Below are 25761 nucleotides of genomic sequence, written 5' to 3'. Positions count from 1 at the left end.
CTTTGAGCAGTCCCATAAAAGCCTGGACAGCCTTCCCTTTGTTTCATAAAACCCAGTGACCACACTGTAATAAAGTGCAGGCTGTCTTGCTACACACAGATGCCACTTGGAGATGCCGTGGAGCATGAAATACCATGAGGAGAAAGAGGATATGGGGAAAGATTCAAGGTACTGCAGTCTCCGGGCCTTGGTGAGACAGCTGCTTTCTTACAACCCAGCCCATGTGCCAGCAAAACAAGGCCATGTGGCTGATCCAGCTGATACCATGTGGAGCAGAAGAACTGTCCAATCAACCCATCGAAGCATGACAAATAATAACTTACTGTTTGAGATGGGGGGCGGTGAGGAGAGTTGTTCCTATACATGAAAAGATAAATGATACATTGGAATTTTAAAGAAAGAGCTTAGAGTAGGAAATAGCCTGAGAAGTGACAGTTTCACTATTATGTTTTCAGCTCTGAAATCCCAAAATATAAATAATTATATCTTTTACACTTTTAAAATAATATTGTGTTCTCCTGTGAAATAAATGCTAAAAAGACTTCTTTACCTAGTAACAAATATATCTTGATTTTGACACAAACAAAAGTTATAATACAGACAATATTCTTATTATTTAAAAACAAAACCATAATTAATGTATTTATACCACCCAAAAAAGGTCAATTTATACAGAAGGAGAGTGAAAAGTGAAAACTTCCCTTTCATGCTTCTTTCATGACTCCAATTCCACTCCCTCTGCCATAGGCAACTACTGAGGACATTTCAGTTTGGTATGTTTTAGTTGTCCAGGTTTTTTCTGTGCATCTGTGTGTTTGTGCGTGTGTGCTGTTTTCTATATTTGAATATGAATGGAGTCAGACTGTCGATGTCATTTTACAATCCACGGAATTCATTTTTGAGGGAAGAAATAAGAGATAACTGACTATTGAAGGGATTTACTTTTTACATATGCATTTTCTTTTCATTATGTTCACATTTAGAAGATTTCTCCTCTAGCAACAAGAATGTGTCACCAACTTCTTTTCTCCCTTTATTTAAGCATACCATGTAACAGCAAGTTTCTGAAATGCAGACTCTTTCCCACAGAGAAGTTTCTCATCTCTTTGATTTTGAAGCATTTTCATTGCATGAGTACTTATTTTTCACATTTCTATTTCAACTACAGTTGATCCTTGCACAACATGGTTCCTCAATCTTCAGTGCAGTCAGTATTAAGAATATAACTTTTGAATCCCCAAAAACTTAACTACTAATAGCCTGCTGTTGACCAGAAGCCTTAATGATACCATAAACAATAGATTTACACATACTTTATATGTTATATGTATCATATACTATATGCCTATAAGGTAAACTAGAGAAAAATGTTATTAGGGAAATCATGAGGAAGAGAAAATATATTTACAGTACTGTAAATTTATGGAAAAAATCTAATTGGGACTTGTATAGTTCAAACCTATGTTGTACAAGGTCAACTGTTTCCCAATAGCCTTCAAAATGATGGTGGAAGGGTAAAGTTCTGATGTCCAAAGTCATCAACAGCTTATTGGTAATAAAAATTCTGAGAGTACTAATAAACCTTTACTGTCTCAAAATTGTATCACTTATCCCAAGCTTGGAGAGGGGAGAATTAGACAGAAAGACATGATAGTGTCTAGAAAATCTTTTCCTTAGATATCTCTTTGTGCTAAATATTCTTAAATAACTATGTGCTCAGATTCTTGAGTTGACTTTGAGAAAACTATTAACTCTATGGAGGGATTTCTTGGGTTAAAATTGCCAGATTTCTTTTTTTTTTTTTAAGATTTTATTTATTCATGAGAGACAGAGAGAGAGAGATTGAGAGAGAGAAAGACAGAGAAAGAAGCAGGCTCCATGCAGGGAGCCCGATGCGGGACTCGATCCTGGGACTCCAGGATCACACCCTGGGCTGAAGGCAGCGCTAAACCACTGGGCCCCTGGGGCTGCCCAAAAAATTGCCAGATTTCTTGAATGTCTGGCATCCATATAAATTGATAGATTTGGTTCTTTATTCTTGGAAGAAAACACATTTCTTTTTTCTTTGTTGATGAATACAAAGCGCCTAAAGGCATTTTCAGAGCACACTATCCTAAAAAGGAATAATAACTATCTTTTTAGGGATCCCTGGGTGGTGCAATGGTTTGGCGCTTGCCTTTGGCCCAGGGCGCGATCCTGGAGACCCGGGATCGAATCCCACATCAGGCTCCCAGTGCATGGAGCCTGTTTCTCCCTCTGCCTATGTCTCTGCCTCTCTCTCTGTCTCTCTGTGACTATCATAAATAAATAAAAATTTTTAAAAAAAATTTAAAAAAAAATAACTATCTTTTTAAACAATAATTCACATTAGACTCCATTATTAACAAAGTATGAGGTAGGATCCCTTTGTATCTGGTACCAGCAGAATATGTATCTTTCTTCAACCAACAACATAGAATATCTCCATTTGTGAAAAAATTCTATGGAATCAACTACTCCTTAGCACCAGGCAATAGCTTGATTGAGACAATTTTCATTTTGTTTCATGAGAGAAATATTCTTGTACTATGTTTCTTCAACTGTGGTATATATCCTCTTGAGGTTTGTGACAGTGTCAAGAAAGCACTAGATAATAATAATAGCTATGGTACATTGTGCCTTCTAAAGATGGCCTAGATAATATCTCCTAACACACATATTCTTTTACAATGCAACTCTATCCATTGAAAGGTGAAATTTATAACCCTTCCCCTTGAAACCAGCTGAGCTTTTATGACAGGTTCAACAAATAGAGTATGGTGGAAGTGATGCTGCCTGACTTCTGAGACTAGGTAATAAAAGACAATTTAGTTTCTACCTTGCTGCTGAATAATCACACTTGGAGCTCTGAGTTTCTATGCTTGTAAACTAACTGCCCTGAAGCAGCCATGCTGTGAGGAAGCCCAAAATAGCCCACATGTAAGAACAAAAGGACAACTCAGGGCTTGAAAAGAGATGTCCAGTCAACTCCCAGCTTACTCCAGCCCCTCATTGTTTCAGTTACAACCCTTCAAATCAGAAACAATCAACTGAACCCTTCTCAAATTCATGATCCACAGAAACTATGAGAGAAAGTAAATTGCTAGTTTTTATTCTATCACTAGGTTTTGTGATGCCCTGTTACACAGCAATAGCTAAAAGCTACTTTTTATTTTTTAAAGATTTTTTTTATTTTATTTTTTAATATATTATAAAATATATTTTATATTTTTTAAAGATTTTATTTATTCTGGGGGGGGGCGGTGAAAAGGAGCAGAGGGAGAAGGACAAGCAGACTCCCCACTGAGTGCAGAAGCCTGACACAGGCCTCAATATCATAACCCTGAGATCATAACCTAAGCCTGAAATCAAGAGTCCAGTGCTTAACCAACTGAGCTACCCAGGTATCCCATTAAAAGTGAATATTTACTGAGCTATAATAATATTGAGCACATAATATTTTATTTATCAAGTATATAATATTTATATGACAAGTAGTGTTTAAAAAAATTCATGTATTAGTTCATTTAATCCTTTGAAAAACCTTTGAAGTAAGTATATTTATACTATTCCAAGATAGGAAACTAGAGCAAAGAGTGATTTTGTAACTTTTTCATCATAGGACTAGGTGGCAAAAATGGGACTTAATGCTGAGTCTAACTTCTGAGCTAATACTTCTATTATTTTATTTGTTTTATAATTGTTATAATAAATATATATTTATTATACTTTTATCACATGCTTAATGTATTTATTTATATATTTGTTATATATAATGTAAAACAAAATATGAATACATTTTAAATATAAAAAATGTATATAAATATATTTTAGTATAATTACATGTAAATATATATACATATATAAACATAATTATACATATCTATCAACCACAGTTATATTATTGGATAGATCAAAAATATTCAAAACATTCAAAGATAATACATAAGACTTCAGAGAAAGATCTGTTTGAAGCTATTCATTCAGACTCTCTGAAAATCATGACTCTTATCAAAGCATGTCCTGAAAACATGTTTTCATTTTGTTTTGTTATCATGAAGTAGGCTTTTCATTGAGGAACATTATAAGAAATTGTGAAATGAAAAATGTTTCCACATAATCAGTAAGAGGCATTATTGTAGACAGGCCTATCTAGAGTAAACACCTATCATTGCATGAGTAAACACCTGTTAGAAATTAATGTAAGGCATAGGATATTCAGACATAGAAATATCATTGTGCCATTTTGAGGCACTTTTTCTTGGAATGAATTTACTTGTTTGGTTTCTCCTACTTCAAGATTTAAGATATTAACTCTAATAGTCAGGTATGATCCAAAAGTATTAAAGCATAACAATACCTAGAGGGGTTATTTACCTTGGTAAATATTTTTTTTAAGAAGTTAAGATTTATCACTAGCTCTGTAGTAATGAGAAGCTGAAGATTTGAGTCTTACCACATATTCCTTTATGTTATAAACACTTGGTGCATTAAATATTTTATTTATTTGAGAGAGAGTATGAGAGAGAGCATGGGGGCAGTGCAGAGGGAGAGGGAAAGAGAAAGGGAGAAGCAGATTTCCCACTGAGCCCTGACACAGGGCTTAATCCCATGACCTTGGGATCATGATCTGAGCCAAAGGCAGAGGCTTAACTGGCTAAGCCACCCAAGAACCCTAAACCTTAACTTCTATGTTTATGATAGTCCCAATTTCTCTTGGGTGACTGTTGGTTTTACAATAGGTATTTGTGGAGTCCAAGGCAAACGTACAAATGGAGGGCTGTGTACCATGTGTCAAAATATTTAAAAATTATAACTTATGCTACAGCCACAGACTGGCCTGCATTCCCACAGGGTCTCTACAGCTATTTATGAGAAGTCTCCAGAGGGACCCAGGAACTAATAGAGTTGAATTATCCTTTGGTTCAGCTCTACTATATGTGAATATGAGAAGCAACACAGATCTGCTAGTCAGAACAAGGTAGATATTTGCCCACCACTTACATTTGCTCACCAAATTTAAGGAAATTCTCTGTTGTTAGGTAAAATTTAGTTGTTTTACATATGTCTGCAAATTCTTTGACAGTTCTCATCTTAGTTTGTTCAGGCTGTAATAAGAGAATACAATTCACTGGATGGCTTATGAACAACAGAAATTTATTTCTCATAGTTCTGAAGGCTTGAAAATCCAAGATCAAGGTACTGGCATATTCAGTGTCCAGTGAGAGCCTGCTTCTTTGTTCATAGGCAGTATCTTTTCACTGTGTCCTCACATATCAGAAGAGTAAGAGAGCTGTCTGGTATCTCTTTCATAAGAGCCCAATCTGTTCATGAAAGCCTCATCCTCATGACCAGGTCATATCCTGAAGGCCCCATCTCCAAAAACCATTGCATTGGGGGTTAGGATCTCAACATATGAATTTTGGGAGCTCACATTAAATCCATAGCACCTTTCATCAAAAGGTAAAGTCTAATTCCTCTCCTCTTGAATATGGTCTAGTCATAGTGACTCAGTTCAAATAAATAACAATGTCATACAAGTGACTCTGTGGACTTGCTAGGCTAATTTAGAAGAAAAGGTGATATAACTCCTTTCCAGCTGGAGAATCCCTACCCTCTACTGTGCATGTGTGTGTGTGTGTGTGTGTGTGTGTGTGTGTTTGTGTGTGTGTGTGTCTTGACTCTCCAGTCATAGAGTCAGAGAGGCCTGGTGTTCCAGGTGATTGCAGTCAAACTGATGCTGCATGGAACAGAAACAGGTTCCCACCAAGCTAACTCAGCCCAAATCGCAGAATTGGGAACAATTCTGTTGCTGACCCTGTTGCTGTTGTTGTAAGACACTGAGTTTGGGGTGGTTATACAGTAATAAACAGCCAGAATACAGTGTTAAATACCAGTTTTTCTCATGACTATGTTACATTGTTAAATGTCCTAGATTTCTAAGTCTGAAGACCTGAGAGCTTGAACTGATGCTCCATCATTTATTACTATGTGAATGTAAGTCACTTACTATTAGTATTTCTCACTTCATTTTATGCTGGGATAATAACCCTACCTCAGAGATATCAAGAGTTTCAAGAGAAAAATGTATATAAAAAGTATATAACACAGGACATTTCACATTTCAAGAATGTTCCTTGAATCCAGATCCAACAATTCCAGATATTTATTCATTCTTGTTTCTCTATCTCTATTGCTTTTCCACAAGCAGAGAGAATTGTGAAAGTTATGCCTGTTACATTTGCACCTAGAAATGTGACTAATCTGCACTTTATTTTTAAAGTAAGAAATTACTAGAACATGCTTCATCAAAGACCATTACTCACTGAACCACTGTAACCATTTCTAGGGAGAAACTCAAGAAACTGGCAGACTTTCATTTTTGAAGTCATTAAAGACTCCAGAAAGAAAAACACTATGTTCCATTGGGAGCTTCTAACCCGGTTTGTCTTCTGGTATACCTTCTCACTAAAATGAGTGCTTAAGGGTGCAAAATACTCCCCATGAATGCCCAATACAGCTCCACTCTGTCATCTGCTCCTGGTACAACATTAGAATGCTCTGCATCCTAAACAAGTACTCAGAAACAGAATATGACTTAAAAGGTTGACTTTTCTACAAGCTAAATGTCACAGATACTAAGTCTTTTATTTTTTTATTTTTTCTTAATGTTCTCTAAATGGCATCAGAAGATGGATTTCAAAGAAGTATAATATATTTAAGATTTCACTTACCAAACAAATGCAGTAAAAGGTGATATCAAACATCTGTGATTTTCAATCACATACCTAGCAAAGAAGCACAAAACCATTTCAGTGAAGAGCATAATTTGACATTCTTGCCATCAAAGGCAATTTTAAACACATAATTCAAAATGCCCATTGACAGCAGGTCTTTCTTGCTGGGTATTAATCTGCCAGGTTGAATATGGAAACATCAATGTCTCTCAATTAGAATCATAAACCTTAAAAATGAGAAATAAAATCGTGGTGGCATGAACAGGGCACAGGTGGATAATTGACAAGCCTGCATAATGTGTTAAAATCATAGGTTAGAGGAAAAGTCATAACAATAATATAAAGCTTTGGGTTTGTACAGCCACTTCCTCTAAAGAATCAAAGCCCTCTACATACATTATCCCATTAATCCCCCTGCTACCTGCTGTAGGGGCAGTGTTAGGGCAGACACCTATTGGTGGTGATTCTATGGCCATCGGCATCCTGTGTGGCAGCCTTTTGTGAACCCTATTACTTCCCTTCTCTTTTCAGTAATAAAGTGTGAGATTAGCGTTAGAGTCACAGCTGGAGATGTAACGCAGCATCAGTTTTTAAACCAATTTGTCCCTTTCCCCAACTTGTCACACTACACAGATAACTATCTAAAATATTTTTATCTACAGGTACATTATTAATGGGCTGTAACTGTGTCTCTGAAAGAGAGTTCAAAGACATCAAAAACATCTGTAACTATTAATTAGAGCCTTGCTTAACTACATGAGATTATTTCAGAAAGCAAGTTAGCTGTGAGACTCATTTGTTGCTCAACACCCCAGACATTTAATTTTTTTAATTCATTCTCTTCCCATCTCCTGTTAGAAAGATTATATACAGTGTGTTTATGTGTAGATTCATGAAAAAGAATAAACAAAAAACATGATTTTGCTATCATGCAAACTTCTCTGAAAGTCATATTACCAAAATCCTATTTCACATCCCTTTAATCATTGTATTTCAGAAAAAAAATAAGCTTCTAGGAAATATAACTATTTTTCAAATGCTACCCATTTCATATTCTATCAATCAAAGTTGTCAAACCATAGCTCATCTTCTTTGAGAAAGAAAAAATTATGCTGTTTTGGAACCCTATTTCTATGATCTACAAACCTTTATGTATGCTAATAATTTTACTATATTGGAATATTTTATTGGGTAAATATTTCACTGATAATCCATCCAAGGGTTATATCTGCCACCTTGAATTTTCTTTGAAAATAAAAACTTAAAAATATGTCTGTACTGAAATTTTAAAACAATGACTTCACTTCCAAAATATAATTAGTTAGGAATAAGCATAACCAGTTTTTTTAATTTCCTGGGAACAATATTCTTGATTCTGAGACACATAGCTAAAAGAGGAGTCACACAAACTTTCAGATTGTGTCTGCATGGAGTTACTGCCTTGAATTTTATATAAAGTAATTGGTATCCACCTGCGCTATAACAACACCCACATTTTCAAAAGAAATGTCATTTTCAGAAATGGATCCTCTATAACCTCAGATCACAGGAAGTAATGTTAAATGTTGACCTTTCTCATCAGAGGTCTTTTACAACCACACTATATTTCCAGGGAATGTTTAGTATTAAGAATCAACATTTTGAAATATTTGGAGTATATCTCTTAGGTCACATAGGTTATCATTAATTCACAAAAGACTGTTATTAGACCACTATTTCTTTTTTTTTTTTTTTTAAGATTTTGTTTATGTATTCACAGAGAGAGAGAAGCAAAGATATAGGGGGAGAAGCAGGCTCCATGCAGGGAGCCTGATGTGGGACTCGATCTCCGATCCAAGGATCATGACCTGAGCCAAAGGCAGACCCTCAACCACTGAGCCACCCAGGCATCCCTGGACCACTATTTCTTATGGTTGCCAGATATCATAAACTTTTTATCAGAATGGCAATTTCCAGAATTCCAAAGATCCTTTACTTCAGCCTAAGTAACTCTAATATTATCTTTATAATTTTGTTCTGGTCATATATTGCTGTTTACCTACTCCAAACCTCTACTGGAATTTTTTTAAGCACTCATTTTATTATTATCATAAATTCAGTGAGTCTCAGAAATTCAGATAAGGCATAGTAGGCATGGCTATAATGTTTGAAGCCTCTGCTGAGAAGTTTCACACATCTAAAAGCAACTCAAGTGGATGAGGGATGAGGAATGAAATCCCAGAATTTGGGCTGGGATGGCTGACTGAGACTATTGACCAGAGTCTCAGTAGATGACCTCTCCTTGTGGTTCAGACTAATACATATTCTGGTAGCTCCAGGGCAGTCAGAATGCTTACTTTCATAGGTTCACAGCTCCCAGAGCAAGTGTTCCAAAAAATGAGGCAGAAGTTGTACGGCCTTTTACAACCATAGCCTTAGAAGTTATACAGTATCTCTTCCACCATACTCTATTGGTTGAAGCAATCACAAAACTACCCAGAGCCAAGAAGAGAGGACACAGATTCTAACCTCAATGAAAATACTGTCAAATAACTTGAGGCATTATTTTAAAACTTCCACATACCCATAAAGTTAAAGGGGAATATCTGGAATGGTTTAAAGAAAATATTTTTAAGGGATGCCTGGGTGGCTCAGTGGTTGAGTATCTGCCCTTGGCTCAGGGCATGATCCCGGGATCCGGGATCGAGTCCCACATTGGGCTCCTTGCGGGGAGCCTGCTTCTCCCTTTGTATCTCTGCCTCCCTCTCTCTCTCTCTCTTTCTCTCTCTCTCTCTCTCTCTCTCTCTCTGTCACTCATGAATAAATTAAAAAATCTTTAAAAAATATAATTTTAAAAATCATTGATCAAATCCAATCCTGCTATTTTGAAGAAGAAAGAGATCTTGATTAAATGAAAATCTTATGCAATACATGTGTTTCATCTTGTAATTTGTGCTAGGCTGTATGCATTTCTCTCAAATTTAATCCCAGTATTCTTACTTAGCATTCTATGGAAAAGGCCTTTCCTTGTTAATGATAGGAATAACCAATCTTTGTCCCACCTACAAGCTCCACAAAAGGTACAAAGACAAGCTGTCATAAAGAGAATATCTACCAGTTACTGTGAACATCTTGAAAGATAAATCTCCTAAATAAAACAATTGTCTTATGTACATTCAAAAGATTCATTGCCCACAATGAGATAGATTAGTAAGAAAGATTCTCTCCATACTCTGCATCCTGTTAGTGCCCCCCAAATCACTCTTACAGAGTAAAATATAATTGAAAATGCATTCAATCAGGTAAAGAAAGCATGAAAACTAAGAGACAGCTCTTGTCAAACATAGCAAAATTGTAAAGGAAGTCAGTAACATTTCTCAAGGTCAAAATAAGAAGTGGAGAAGTCGCTTATATAAGGAGAGACAGGAATTTCACTGCTGGAGAGAACCATAATGAAAATTACATGGGAAAGTTGTAAATCATTCCAAGGTTGATAGGATACAGAACAAAATAAGAAATTTAAACATTAATTGGAAAGATCTGGGAGAGACTGAGGGAAGATGACTGCAAGGGCTAGATATTGATGTTGCTTTCCACAATCCTTGGGCTAGTACATGTAAGACAAATTGGCAAGTCCATTATTAAGGGGCTTCTGGGAGTAGGGATCACCAAGGATAGTCCCAGGACTGACTGCACCAAGCCAGGGAGCTTATAAAATAGAGAATTATTTATCACAAACATAGAAGTTTGAACTGCTAGTCCATGTGAATTTAAACTTCTAACACTAGGAAGAAATGTTATCATTGAATTTGGCAATTATGGAAGTAATAAGATAGCATCAAAATTCCATATGATAATGAACTAAAAAATGTTTCTGAAATGAGAATGATTAAGAAATCTTCTACTTAAGGGTGGGAGGATATGGTCATATAATTCTAAACATGTCAACTAAATGTACACATACACACACATTTGAATCTCCATTTTCACAGCAGTATTGCATATTGCAAGTATATGCTTCAAACTAACATAAAATAATAAATTTAATTATTCTTTTACAAAAAGTCCATACCTTTTTGCCCATGCCCACAATGTGTGTATTTATGTGTGTATAAGATAGATAATAAGTGATTTAACTATTTTTAAATAGATGTCTTAGAAAACATACTTTTTATGTTAAACTATTTCATCAGTTGTTAAATAAATAAATAAGTAAATAAATAGAGAGATAAATAAATAAATAATTGACACTTCATGGTCAGCTTTACTGGTTAGGCTTTAGACCCATCATCAGAAGCCATGATAGGTAGAATGAGAATCTTTCAAGAGACATTTGTTCCAAGGGATAGTGGAAGGGGAGGTGGGCGGGGGGATGGGGTGACTGGGTGACAGGCACTGAGAGGGGCACTTGATGCAATGAGCACTGGGTGTTATACTGTATGTTGGCAAATCTAAATCTAATAAAAAAAATATATACAAAAAAAAAAAAGAGAGATTTGTTCCATTTGAAAATTTCCCAATTAAAAAATAAAGAAACTTTGATGAAACTAGAATTGAAATGAGGTAATTAATGATTCATAATTAAACTGGTTGCCATACATTCAAATTGGCAAAGAAGAAGTCAGACTCTCCCTCTTCGCCGATGACATGATACTATACATAGAAAACCCAAAGATCCACCCCAAGATTGCTAGAATTCATACAGCAATTTGGCAGTGTGACAGGATACAAAATCAATGCCCAGAAATCAGTGGCATTTCTGTAAACTAACAATGAGACTGAAGAGAAATTAAGGAGTCAATCCCATTTACAATTGCACCGAAAAGCATAAGATACCTAGGAAGAAACCTAACCAAAGAGATAAAGGATCTATCTCCTAAAAACTACTGAACACCTCTGAAAGAAATTGAAGAAGACACAAAGAGATGGAAAAATATTCCATGCTCATGCATTGGAAGAATTAATATTGTGAAAATGTCAATGTTACCCAGGGCAATTTACACTTTTAACGCAATCCCTATCAAAATACCATGGACTTTCTTCAGAGAGTTAGAACAATTTATTTTAAGATTTGTGTGGAATCAGAAAAGACCCTGAATAGCCAGGGGAATTTTAAAAAAGAAAATCATAGCTGGGGGCATCACAATGCCAGATTTCAGGTTGTACTACAAAGCTGTGGTCATCAAAACAGTGTGGTACTGGCACAAAAACAGACACATAGATCAATGGAACAGAATAGAGAATCCAGAAGTGGACCCTCAACTTTATGGTCAACTAATATTCAGTAAAGGAGGAAAGACTATCCATTGGAAGAAAGATAGTCTCTTCAATAAATGGTGCTGGGAGAATTGGACACCACATGCAGAAGAATGAAACTAGACCACTCTCTTGCACCATACACAAAGATAAACTCAAAATGGATGAAAGATCTAAATGTGAGACAAGATTCCATCAAAATCCTAGAGGAGAACACAGGCAACACCTTTTTTGAACTCAGCCACAGTAACTTCTTCCAAGATACATCCACAAAGCCAAAAGAAACAAAAGCAAAAATGAACTATTGGGACTTCATCAAGATAAGAAGCTTTTGCACAGCTAAGGATACAGTCAACAAAACTAAAAGACAGGGATCCCTGGGTGGCGCAGCGGTTTGGCGCCTGCCTTTGGCCCAGGGCGCGATCCTGGAGACCCGGGATCGAATCCCACATCAGGCTCCCGGTGCATGGAGCCTGCTTCTCCCTCCGCCTGTGTCTCTGCCTCTCTCTCTCTCTCTGTGACTATCATAAATAAATAAAAAATTAAAAAAAAAAATTAAAAAAAAAAAAAACTAAAAGACAACCTACAGAATGGGAGAAGATATTTGCAAATGACATATCAGATAAAGAGCTAGTTTCCAAGATCTATAAAGACCTTATTAAACTCAACACCAGAGAAACAAACAATCCAATCATGAAATGGGCAAAAGACATGAAGAGAAATCTCACAGAGGAAGACATAGACATGGCCAACATGCACATGAGAAAATGCTCTGCATCACTTGCCATCAGGGAAATACAGAACAAAACCACAAGGAGATACCACCTCACGCCAGTGAGAATGGGGAAAATTAACAAGGCAGGAAACCACAAATGTCGGAGAGGATGCGGAGAAAAGGGAACCCTCTTGCACTGTTGGTGGGAATGTGAACTGGTGCAGCCGCTCTGGAAAACTGTGTGGAGGTTCCTCAAAGAGTTAAAAATAGACCTGCCCTACGACCCAGCAATTGCACTGCTGGGGATTTACCCCAAAGATACAGATGCAATGAAACGCCGGGACACCTGCACCCCGATGTTTATAGCTCAACGTCCACAATAGCCAAACTGTGGAAGGAGCCTCGGTGTCCATCGAAAGATGAATAGATAAAGAAGATGTGGTTTATGTATACAATGGAATATTACTCAGCCATTAGAAATGACAAATACCCACCATTTGCTTCAACGTGAATGGAACTGGAGGGTATTATGCTGAGTGAAATGAGTCAATCGGAGAAGGACAATCATTATATGGTCTCATTCATTTGGGGAATATAAATAATAGTGAAAGGGAATAGAAGGGAAGGAAGAAGAAATGGGTAGGAAATATCAGAAAGGGGGACAGAACATGAAGACTCCTAACTCTGGGAAATGAACTAGGGTGGTGGAAGCGGAAGAAGGTGGGGGGTGGGGGTGAATGGGTGACGGGCACTGAGGGGGGCACTTGATGGGATGAGCACTGGGTGTTATTCTGTATGTTGGCAAATTGAACACCAATAAAAAATAAATTTATTATTAAAAATAAATAATAAAAAAATAAACTGGTTGCCATAGAAATCAATAAAAAAACAGATTTAAAAATTTTTAATTTTCTTCTAAAAGCTCAAAGAACATGGAATCGGAATACATAAAGCCCGTATTCATTATGGAGCCAATGATCAAGTTCATGAATGACAAACCAGGTATTTATTCTACCGGGGAAAAGAAAAACCACACACACATTAGTTCTATAACTTTGCTTCTTGTACTTTCTTGCAGAGTCCCTTCACTAGAAGAATCAACAACAAATATAGGAAATTAATTAAAGACCAAGGATATAGTACAGGAGACCTATCTGGCCTCCCGGCTCTACCTATTCATGCCATGACAGATTGCTGAATGATTAAAAAAAAAAAATAGAGTAGGGGAGATGTCTTGATGATAAATAATTGAGTCAAATTTACTAAATCAAATACTTGTATTCTAATAAGCCAGCTTTTAAAAAAGAAACACTTTGGGGGCATCTAGGTGCTACACTTGGTTAAGCGTCTGACTTTTAGTTTAGTTCAGGTCATGATATCAGAGTCATGAAATGAAGCCCCACCAGCACTCAACATGGAGTCTGTTTGAGACTCTGTCTCTCTCTCCCTCTGCCCCTTCCTCATGAATGTGAGGAATTCATGTGAATATGCTCACTCTCTCTTTCTCTAAAATAAATAAATCTTTTTTTAAAAAAAGAAACACTTTTGGCCAGAATACTAAAATAATCTCTTCAAGTTATGCTATTCTAGGCCATTATATTTTTTTAAATGACTGTTTTGTCAAAATTTTTAATACTAATCATTTTATCACGGTCCAAATCTTATCTTCAAAGTCTCTCATATCCAAGGTGCCTCCTCCAGTAAGAGCCATTGAGGTCAAAGAAATAGATCTCAAGGGGGTGAGACAGGCCATAGTATCCTGCCTAATAGGTCAAAGAGGAAGACTAGACTGTTAACTCTATGACACCGGAGAGTAAACTATTGGCTGTTTCTCTGTTTTTGTTATTTTTACCAATTTGCAAAAGGAAAACTTAAGTAAAGCCTAAGTAATCAAATTCAAGTACTTGATTCCACTCTCTTTTATGACTCATTTTAATCATATAGGTATTCCAGTTTCCCCTATAGTCCACTAAACAATGGTCTTCACTATCCCACATCTGAAGGTGCTAGGAAGAACAACTAATAGCAAATAACTGGCTCCTCTAAAGCTTCTGGTCCACAATACTCCATCTCAGCTTCTGAGCCCCAATTCCTAATGACTTCCAAGTCACTCATGACTTCAAGATAAATACCTTTTTTAATGCAAAATTACCAATGCTTCCAGTACCATGACTCCCTCAGGTTCTTCTAAGCCATCAGCACTTTCATTGCTTCTCTCTCTTTCACAATCTCTGTTAACCTCAAGGTTAACCAAATGAACAAATCTCTTCCCAACATCCTTTCTTCTCTTCTGGCCACTATCTTCTGAGAAACTGGCTAGGTGAAGTCCAACACCAGCTTAATTCCTCCAACTCCAATTTTGGTGATGGTGTACTAGATACTTACAGTAGCATGTCAAATGCCACCTTGCTAAATTCCCACTCTACAGCTTCATCTGGGACAGAAGAGCCAGCAATCAGTTCCGCCACCCATCCTTGGTGAGTTTCCATTCCCAAACCTCCTGACTATCACTGCAGCCCTGCTAGCTTTCCTAAGTTCCCTGTTCAGCCTCAGCAAACAATCTGCCTTAAGGAAAACAAAGCAATTACGTATGGCTGGGCAACATTTCTGGAATGGTGGAGTGAGGAGCCCAGCAAATCTTTCCCCAAAAAGCAATGATAAAATTGGATAAAATAGTCAAAATAAAAATTTCAGGATGCTGAAAATAGAACAAAGACATAAAACAATTTGAGAAGTATCTACATAAGCAAAACTGCTAAAGTAGCTCAGACAAGCACTTCTCTGTGGCATTTTAGCCTGGGATTGCTACAATTCCTCCCCTGCTACCCACCATCCATATACTGGATGCCTTCTATGTGCTAGTATGATGCAAGCCATGAAAACCAACAGCTTTTCAATCAGGAGAGGTAAAGGCCAACATTCACCAGAACACAGAAAAATCCCTATAATTTTCTGGCATATAATTTTTCTGGCATTGCCAGATACAGTAGAATTTTAGTGACAAATAAGAAAGGCCAATGTCAGTTAGCCTGAGGCTTTGATCCTATTTGGAAACAAACAAACAAACAAACAAACAACAAAAAAAAAACCACAGGCAACCAGAATAGGTATAAATTTAACAGGAAATATATAGCAAGAGTAGGCCTTGATGGACTCCCACATATTTCTGGGAGTTTGGAAGATGGTGGCATGTGCAAAGCTGAACACATTCTCAGGAGAGACGGAAGAAGGCAGATATCTATTTATACCTAGATAAATGTGAGGACTGTGCTAGAGAAAGTAAAAGCCAGGAATGAATAAACAGTCTGAAATTCAAATATGTTCCCAACTCATGCGCAGGTCCATAAACAAGAGCAGAAGTCTTAATGGCTCAAGGTAGACAAATATAATTTGTAATTGTTGAGTGAACACTAAGCAATTCTGACATGAGAGCAACCTTATGAAGTCAAGCTTAAAATAAAAGTAATAATGAAAAAGCAAAAACTTTAGCAGAGACATCCGAAGTCACACACTCTGGGGGAAGGCAGACTCCACAGAATTTGTCTAAACAAATCATAAACCAATAAGGAAACAAACACAAACAACATTCAGAGGAGATTCAAATTTACATTTGCTGTGGGACCCCTGGGTAGCTCAGTGGTTGAGTGTCTGCCTTCAGCTCAGGGCATGATCCCAGAGTCCAGGGACTGAGTCCTGCATCAGGCTCCTTGTGTGAAGCCTGCTTCTCTCTCTGTCCATGTCTCTGCACCCCCCCTCTTTGTCTCTCATGAATAAATAAATAAAATCATTATTAAAAAATTCACATTTGCTGTGATATATCATCTAAAAAGCCCAGTTATCAACAAAAACTTATAATGCATGCAAGAAAACACAAAATTGTTCCCCACACACAAGGGAAAAGGCAGCAAAGAGAAACTGCACATGTACTAGGAGAACTAGATATTGCACCTAACACACAAAGAACTCAAAACTGCTATTATAAGTAGGCTTAAGGAACAAAAGAAAATCATACTTGCAAATTAAAGAGAAATGTGATTAATAATTATTCATCAAATAAAGAATATCAAGAAAGAGGTAAAAATTGTACAAAGAAAAATAGGAAATCATTGAGTTGAAAACTATAATGATAATAGCTGGCACTTCTAGTTTCCACTCCAACGTGTAAAATATTTGGAAGTCATAACTCCTTTCATAACAAGAATAAAGCTTAAAAACAAAAACCCAATAATTCTTCTTAGATTCATTAGAGAATTGAGGTCTCAGAGCAAATCACTGCCCTGAAACCCAGAGAGACATAGGATCATAGCTTACCAGGGGCAGACACCACTAGAATCACGAATTGGTAGGTACACTAAAAACTGTAATTGACAATATCCAGAGATTGAGTGTAGACTAGCTTTAGAGTTAAAGCTCCTGACCAGTCTTAGAAGCCTCTATATATTCATGAATTTTACCTCTAGGTGCCCCACCAGATTCCCACTTATGAAGACTGGAGGAAAATTGCCCAAGTACTTTGGGAAGGAGAAAGGGAAAGGTAAACTTTTTGAAATATACACAGAGCATTCTGTTCTATAAAACAAAGGCCTTCCTTCAAGGAAAACCACTTCACTAGGATCTTTTCTTACCTACAGAAAAGTAATAAGCCAACTCTAGTCCCCTGTAGCCCTCCTGCTTCTTTTTTTTTTTTTTTTTTTTTTTTCCTCCTGCTTCACATATGAGGAGTTAAGGGGGAAAAAATAGGTGGGGCAGGTGGAAGAATCAGAAACTCTTCTGAAGATCCCAGTCCAGAGACTCTAGCCCAATTTTTTAAATAAATAGAAGTTTATTATTCGTAAGAGTATAGAATACTTCCCAAAACAACATCAACAAGGCTCCAGTATAATAATAGTAAAATATAATTAAGAGTTGTAAGACCTGAATTCTATTTAAGAGGGAGTTTCTAGGGAAACTTGAAAGCCAACCAGCGAGATAAAAATGAAAACACTAGAATGGAAACATCTGACACCTACAACTATAGCAAACATTAAATACAGCCTAACTCCTAATTAGATAAACATAAAACAATCACACTAAAGACCTCAGTTCCTAATACATCATGTCATCAAGTCTGGATTTCAACAAAAAAATTACAAGGCACTAAAAAGCAAAAAAAAAAAAAAAAAAAAAAAAAAGCAATGTGAAGATGCATGGAAAGATCAGGAATTAACACAGATATGGCAGAGATTTTTAAATTATTAGACCAAGAACTTAAAATAACTAAGATCAATATGGTAAGAGTTCTAACGGGAAAAGTGGACAACAAGCAAAAACAGATAAAAGCAGAGAGATGAAAACTCTAAGAAAGAATCCAAAGGAAATGCTAAAATTTTAAAAATGGAGAAATTAACAATGTCTTTAAGCAGTCTCATCAAAGACTGAACATGCCTGAGGAAAAATCAATGAATTTGAAAATAAGTCATTAGGGGTTACCCAACTGAAATGAAAAAATAATAATAATGAAAAAGAGAAACAAAATATTCGAGAACAACTGTAGGACAATTAGGGGAAAAAGTATACTATATATATAATAAGAATATCAGAAGGAGAGATACAGAAAAATTCAGAAAAAAATATTTGAATAATGACAGAAAAATATCCAAAATTAAGGACAGACATAAAACCACAGATCCAGGAAGCTCAAAGAATACCCAGAAAGATAAATACAGAGGGGGAACAAAATTACACCAATATATATCATATTCAAAATACAGAAAACAAAAGACAAAAAGAAGATCTTTAAAGAAGCCTAAGAGGGAAAACGCTTTTATCAAAAGAGGAAAAAGGGTAAGATCAATTGGTCATCTCTTCAGAAATCATGCTAGCAAAAAGAGAATGGACTGAAAATTTTAACATATTGAAAGGAAAAAAAAACACTATCTTATAATTCTGTATCCAGCCAAATAATCTTTCAAAAGTGAAGGAGAAATAAAAGCTTTATGAAAACAAAAACTTGAGGGAATCTGTCTTCAGTGTTTCTGCAGCATAAGAATCATTAAAAAAAAAACTTTATTAAGGAAAAATAAGTAAGTTCAGAAACTCAGGTTTACATAAAGAAAGGGGAGCATTAGAGAAAGAATAAATGAATCACACATTTTACTTTCCTTACTCTTAATTGACCTAATAGTCAAAGGATAAAAATAATAGCAACAGTTAATTGGGTGGTTATAGCTTATGGATTAGTGAAATTAATGGCAGCAATGTAAGAAATGGGAGGGAGGAATTGGAATACTATGTTATAAGGTAACTGCATTACTCATAGAATAGTATAGAGTCTTTTTAAAGTAGACTTAGATTAGTTATATGTACTAAACTACCAAAAAAAAATTTTTTTTTAATTTATGATAGTCACAGAGAGAGAGAGAGAGAGGCAGAGACACAGGAGGAGGGAGAAGCAGGCTCCATGCACCGGGAACCCGACGTGGGATTCGATCCCGGGTCTCCAGGATCGCGCCCTGGGCCAAAGGCAGGCGCCAAACCGCTGCGCCACCCAGGGATCCCCCCAAAAAATTTTTTAAAGAACTGTAATTAGTATGCTAAAGGAGGAGAGAAAATGGAATACATAAACTGCTTGATTAAAACCAGAGAAGGCAGAAAAAGTAGAGAAAATAACAAAGAACAAGTAGAATAAATGGAAAACAGTTACAAATAAATATTCCAATTGAAAGACATAGAATGACGAGTGGATTTTTTAAAAAGACTCAACTATATGTTGTCTATAAGAAATTCACTTTGCATATAAAGATCAGATAGATTAAAAGTAAAGAGGTAGAAAAAGATATACTATACTAACACTGATCAAAGGGATGCCAGAGTAACTACATTGCTTCAGAAAATAGTAGACTTCAAAAAGGAAAATTATATATTTTAAAGATGGTATTATGTAATGATAAAGAAGTCAGTTCTCCAAGACAAGATAATCATTAGTGTGTATATGCTTAACAACAGAGCATCAAAATATGTGAAGCAAAATCAGATAGAACTGCAAGAATAAAGAAATTAAGTTCACAATTACTGTTGAGCCTTCAACATATCTCAATCAATAATTGACAGAACCAGCAGACAGAAAGTCAGTAAAAATACAGTTGAACTGAAGAGCACCATCAATCAACATGATTTAATTGATATTTATAGAATACTTCATCCAACAATAGCAGAATACATATTCTTCTCAAACTTATATAGGACATTCACTAAGACCACATTCCAGACCATAAAACACTTATTTGTTTTGACTTTATTCCCTATGCTATACTTTCTATCTCTATGACTTGTTTTATTTTTATTTTTTTAAGATTTTTTTTTATTAATGAGAGACAGAGAGAGAGAGAGAGAGAGAGAGAGAGGCAGAGACACAGGCAGAGACAGAAGCAGGCTTCATGCAGGGAGCCTGACATGGGATTTGATCCCAGGTCTCCAGGATCAGGCCCTGGGCTGAAGGTGGTGCTAAACTGCTGAGCCACCCGAGCTGCCCTCTATGACTTATTTCATAACTGGAAGTTTATACCTCTTAATCCCTTTCACCTATTTTGCCCATTCTCCAACCTGTCTACCCTCTGGCAACCATTAGTTTCTTCTCTGGATTTAAGAGTCTGTTATTTTTTTTGTTTGTTCATTTTGCTCTTAAATCCCAGATGTAAGTGGAATCATATGATATTTGTCTTCCTTTGTCTAATTTATTTCACTTAGTATAATACCCTCTAGGTCCAACCATGTTACAAATGGCAAGATCTCATTCTTTTTATGTCTGAGTAATATTCCATTGCATATACCACATGTTCTTTATTCATTCATCTGTCAATGGACACTTGGGTTGCTTCCATATTTTGACTATTGTAAATAATGCTGCAATAAACATAAGAGTACATGTATCTTTTCAAGTTCATGTTTTTATTTTCTTCCAAATCCAGTGGTGGAATTACTGGTAGTTCTGTTTTTCATTTTCTGAGGAACTTCCATACCATCTTTCACTATGGTTACACCAATGTATATATGGGTTCCTTTTTCTCCACATCCTTGCCAACACTTGTTTTTTCTTATCTTTTTTGATACTACCTGTTCTGACGGGTGTGAGGTAATATCTTGTGGCTTTGATTTTGCATTTCCCTGACGGTGGGTGACATTGAGCATCTTTGTGTGTCTGTTGGTTATCTGTAGGTCTTCTTTGGAAAAATGTATATTCAGGTGCTCTGTCCATTTTTAATCAGATTATTTTGGTTTTGGTGTCAGGTTGTATAATTTTTTATATACTTTGGATATTAACCCCTTATTGGATATATCATTTAGAAATATCTTCTCCCATTACTAGGTTACCTTTTTGTTCTGATGGTTTCCTTCATTGTGCAAAAGCTTTTTATTTTAGTATCATTCCAATTATTTATTTTTGCTTTTGTTTCTCTTGTCTAAGAAGACAGATCCATAAATATGTTGCTAAGACTGATGTCCAGAAGGTAACTGTCTATGTTTTCTTTTTGGAGTTTTATGGTGTCAAGTCTCACATTTGGGTCATTAATCCATTTTGAGGTTATTCTTGTATATGGTGTAAGAAAGTGGCCTGGTTTCATTCTTTTGCATGCTATAAGGAATATAGTCAATTAGTACTATTTGTACTAGTACGATACTATTTTGATTACTATAGCTTTGTAGCATATCTTAACATCTGAATTGTGACCTCTACCTTTGTTCTTCTTCCTCAAGATTGCTTTAATATTCAAGTCTTTTGTGGTTTTTTTATTATTATTTATTTATGATAGTCACAGAAAGAGAGAGAGAGAGCCAGAGACACAGGCAGAGGGAGAAGCAGGCTCCATGCACCGGGAGCCCGATGTGGGATTCAATCCTGGGTCTCCAGGATCACACCCTGGGCCAAAGGCAGGCGCTAAACTGCTGCACCACCCAGGGATCCCCCTTTTGTGGTTTTATACATTAGAATTATTTGTTCTAATTCGATGAGAAATTCTATTGGTATTTTGATAAGGATTACATTGAATCTGTAGATCGCTTTGGGTTTTGTGACATTTTAACGATATTAATTCTTCCAGTCTATGAACATAGTATATCTTTCTATCCATTTGTGTCATCTTCAATTTCTTTCATCAATGCCTTACAGTTTTCAGAGTATAGGTCCTTCACCTCCTTGGTTAAACGTTTACCTGAACAGCCTCATCAATCACCTTGATTTAATTGACATTCATAGACTACTTCTCCCAAAAACAGTAGAATGCATATTCATCTCAAGCTCACATGGGACATTCACCAAAATGGACTGTATTTCACACCATAAAACACCCTTGAAATTTTTTAAGAGAATCATAAAAATGATGCTCTCAACCATAATGGAATTGAACTAGAAATCAATAATAGAAATATATCTGGAAAAAAAAAAACAAAAAAGAAGCTAAAAAACGTACTTCTAACACATGGGTCAAAGAAGAAGTCTCCAAAAAGCTTTTTTAAATAATTTGAACTAAATGAAAATGAAAATACAACTTATCCAATTTTGTAGAATGCAGTGAAGACATTCTTAGAAGGAAATTATAGCATTAAATGCATACAGTAGAGAATAAGTATATAGAAGTAATCATCTAAGCTGCCACCACTAAAGAAATAACAGTAATATAAATAAACTTAAAGCAAACAGTTAAGGCACACCTGGGTGGCTCAGTCAGTTAAGCGTCTTCTTTTGGTTCAGGTCATGTTCCCAGGGTCCTGGGATTGAGTACCATGTTGAGCAGGAAGCCTGCTTTTCTGTCTCCCTCTGCCCTTCCTCCCTGTTCATGTTTTCTCTTGCTATCTTTCTCTCTCTCTCTCTCTTTCTCTCAAATAAATAAATATATTTTTTAAAAGCAAGCAGTTAAAATGATAAAAATGAGCAAAGAAATCAATAAAATTTAAAATCAGAAAATAGAGAAAAGCAGTAAAATAAAAAACTTGTTCTTTGAAAAGATTAATAATTTTAGGCAAACCAAGAAATAAAGACAAAAGACACATTACTAAAAGCAGAAATGAAAGAGACACCATTATTTCTTACCCCATGGACATTAAAGGGATAACAAAAGAATATATCTGAATAATTCTATGCTTGCAAATGTAATAACTTAGATGAGGGGACCAGTTCTCTAAAAGACACTAATTTACTGAAACACAAATTGATATAGATAATCTGAAGAGCCTATATTTACTAAATAAATTAAATACAGGCATCCCGGGTGGCTCAGCAGTTTAGTGCTGCCTTCAGCCCAGAGTGTGATCCTGGAGACCCAGGATCCAGTCCCACGTCAGGTTCCCTGCATGGAGCCTGCTTCTTCCTCTGCCTGTGTCTCTCATTAATAAATAAATAAAATATTTTTTAAAAATTTAAAATTAAATACAGTGAATAACTTTCCAAAAAATAAAGCACTAGGCCCACATGGTTTCCCTGGTGAATTGTATTAAATACATAAGAAGAAATGATGCCAATTCTGTATAGTCTCTTCCAAAAAAACAGTGTGAACACTTCCTAACTCATAACAAAATCAAATAAAGACACTACAAGAATGCAATACTATGGATCAGTATCTCTCACAAATATAGATATAAAAAACCTCAACAAAATAAGCAAATCAAATCCAACAATGTATTTAAGGAAATTAAACACCATGACCAAAATATGCAAGACTGGTTCAACATATGAAAATTAATTAGTGTAATTAATCATGTTAACTGGACAAAGGGATCCCTGGGTGGCGCAGCGGTTTGGCGCTTGCCTTTGGCCCAGGGCGCGATCCTGGAGACCCAGGATCAAGTCCCACATCAGGCTCCCGGTGCATGGAGCCTGCTTCTCCCTCTGCCTGTGTCTCTGCCTCTCTCTCTCTCTCTCTGTGACTATCATAATTAAATAAAAAAAAAATTAAAAAAAAAACTGGACAAAGAAGAAAAATTACATGATCATATCATTAAATGCAGAAAAACATTTTACAAAATCTAACACCAAATATCTACAAAAGCTTATGCCTAACATCATACTTAATAGTAAGAAAATACTTTCCTCCTAACATCAGGAATAAAGCAAAGATGTCCCCTTTCACCACTACTTTTCAACATCATACTAGATGTCCTAGCTAATTAAATAAGAAGAGAAAATAAAACAAGATGTTAAACTTAAACTTACCATTTGACCCAGAAATTCCACTTAGGTATCTACCCAGGAGAAATAAATATATGTCCACATAAAGGACTGTATTCAATGTTCTAGATTTATTATTTAAAATAGCCCACAATTGGAAATGTTCTAAATATCCATGATCTAGAAAAAAACTAAATACAATGTGATACATTTGTGCAATGGAATACTATTCAACAATAACAAAGTACTGATACATGCTACCACATGGATAACATAAAAAAAAAAAAAAACCCTAAGAAGTCAGATACAAAAGACAACTTACGTTACAATAGAAAAAGGTAAACCCAAAAGTTACCTGGAGTCAGGAGTGTAATGGGAATTGAATGCAAATGGGCATGACAGATATTCCAGCCCACAATTGGAAATGTTCTAAATATCCATGATCTAGAAAAAAACTAAATACAATGTGATACATTTGTGCAATGGAATACTATTCAACAATAACAAAGTACTGATACATGCTACCACATGGATAACATAAAAAAAAAAAAAAACCCTAAGAAGTCAGATACAAAAGACAACTTACGTTACAATAGAAAAAGGTAAACCCAAAAGTTACCTGGAGTCAGGAGTGTAATGGGAATTGAATGCAAATGGGCATGACAGATATTTGGGAATTGAATGCAAATGGGCATGACAGATTTTGGTAATAGAAAAAAATATTCTAAAGCCATATTCTGGTGATATTTGCACAACCCCATAGACTTACTAAGAATTACTAAACTGTACATTTAAAAATGGATTAACTTTATGGTATGTAAATTATACTGCACTAAATTTAATAAATAATGCAAATAATAATAATGTATGACCTGCCTGAGCACTGATTCATCATCCCATCTATACACAAAATGTGTTCATATTCATTCGATTCTTGCTTTCTTCCCTCCAAACATAGACGGTGTGTTCCACCTCCTTGTTTATGGTAATCTCCCACCTGTACCCATGATATATCTCCTCCCACTCTATTTGAGATTCCCCACTACAGTTCTTTTCCTGATTATTCTCTATCTTCAACTTCTTTTTTTTAAGATTTTATTTATTTGTTCATGAGAGACACAGAAAGAGAGGCAGAGACACAGGCAGAGGGAGGAGAAGCAGGCTCCATGAAGGGAACCTGATGTGGTACTCAGTCCCAGGAATCCAAGATCATGCCCTGAGTGAAAGGCAGATGCTCAACCGCTGAGCCACCCAGGCATCCCATCTTCAATCTATTGGTACTCTTTGTATTAACATATATTAAGCTCATTTCCCCAATAACTTAAGAAAGGTAAATAAGATCTTTTTTTCTTGAATGTGTCCTTAGTCTATCTCCTTCCTAAACTCTTCTTGCTGCCTACATCCTTCTATCTTCCATTCCTTCTTCAACTCACCGAAATATACTTTCACCCATCCCTATATTCGCACCTTTGTCATATAACTTTGTAACATCCTATTGCTCTTATATACAAGTTGTCTATGAGATGTTAGAAAATGTGATAGACACAGAAACTAGAAAGCACATATAAAAATGGCCTTGCAGTCAGCCCTGGTGGCTTAGCGGTTTAGCAACGCCTTCAGCACAGGGTGTGATCTTGGAGACCTGGGATCGAGTCCCACGTCAGGCTCCCAGCATGGAGCCTGCTTCTCCCTCTGCCTCTCTCTCTGTAACTCTAATAAATAAATAATACTTTAAAAAAAAAAAAGAATGGCCTTGCAAGCTGTTGCACTTCTCCCATTGTCCTGAGAATAAGCACATGGTAGCTATTAGAGAAGAAAACCATGTAGTACAGAGCTAAGACTAGTTGTTTCAGCCAAAAGTGTTCTAAATCAGCTATCAGACAGAGAAACACAGAGAAGAGGGCTAGCTCTGACAG

The sequence above is a fragment of the Vulpes vulpes genome, chromosome 11 (assembly GCF_048418805.1).
Source record: "Vulpes vulpes isolate BD-2025 chromosome 11, VulVul3, whole genome shotgun sequence".
Lineage (NCBI taxonomy): Eukaryota > Metazoa > Chordata > Mammalia > Carnivora > Canidae > Vulpes > Vulpes vulpes.
The sequence above is the reverse complement of the archived record's forward strand: the minus strand, read 5'-3'. Positions refer to the sequence as shown.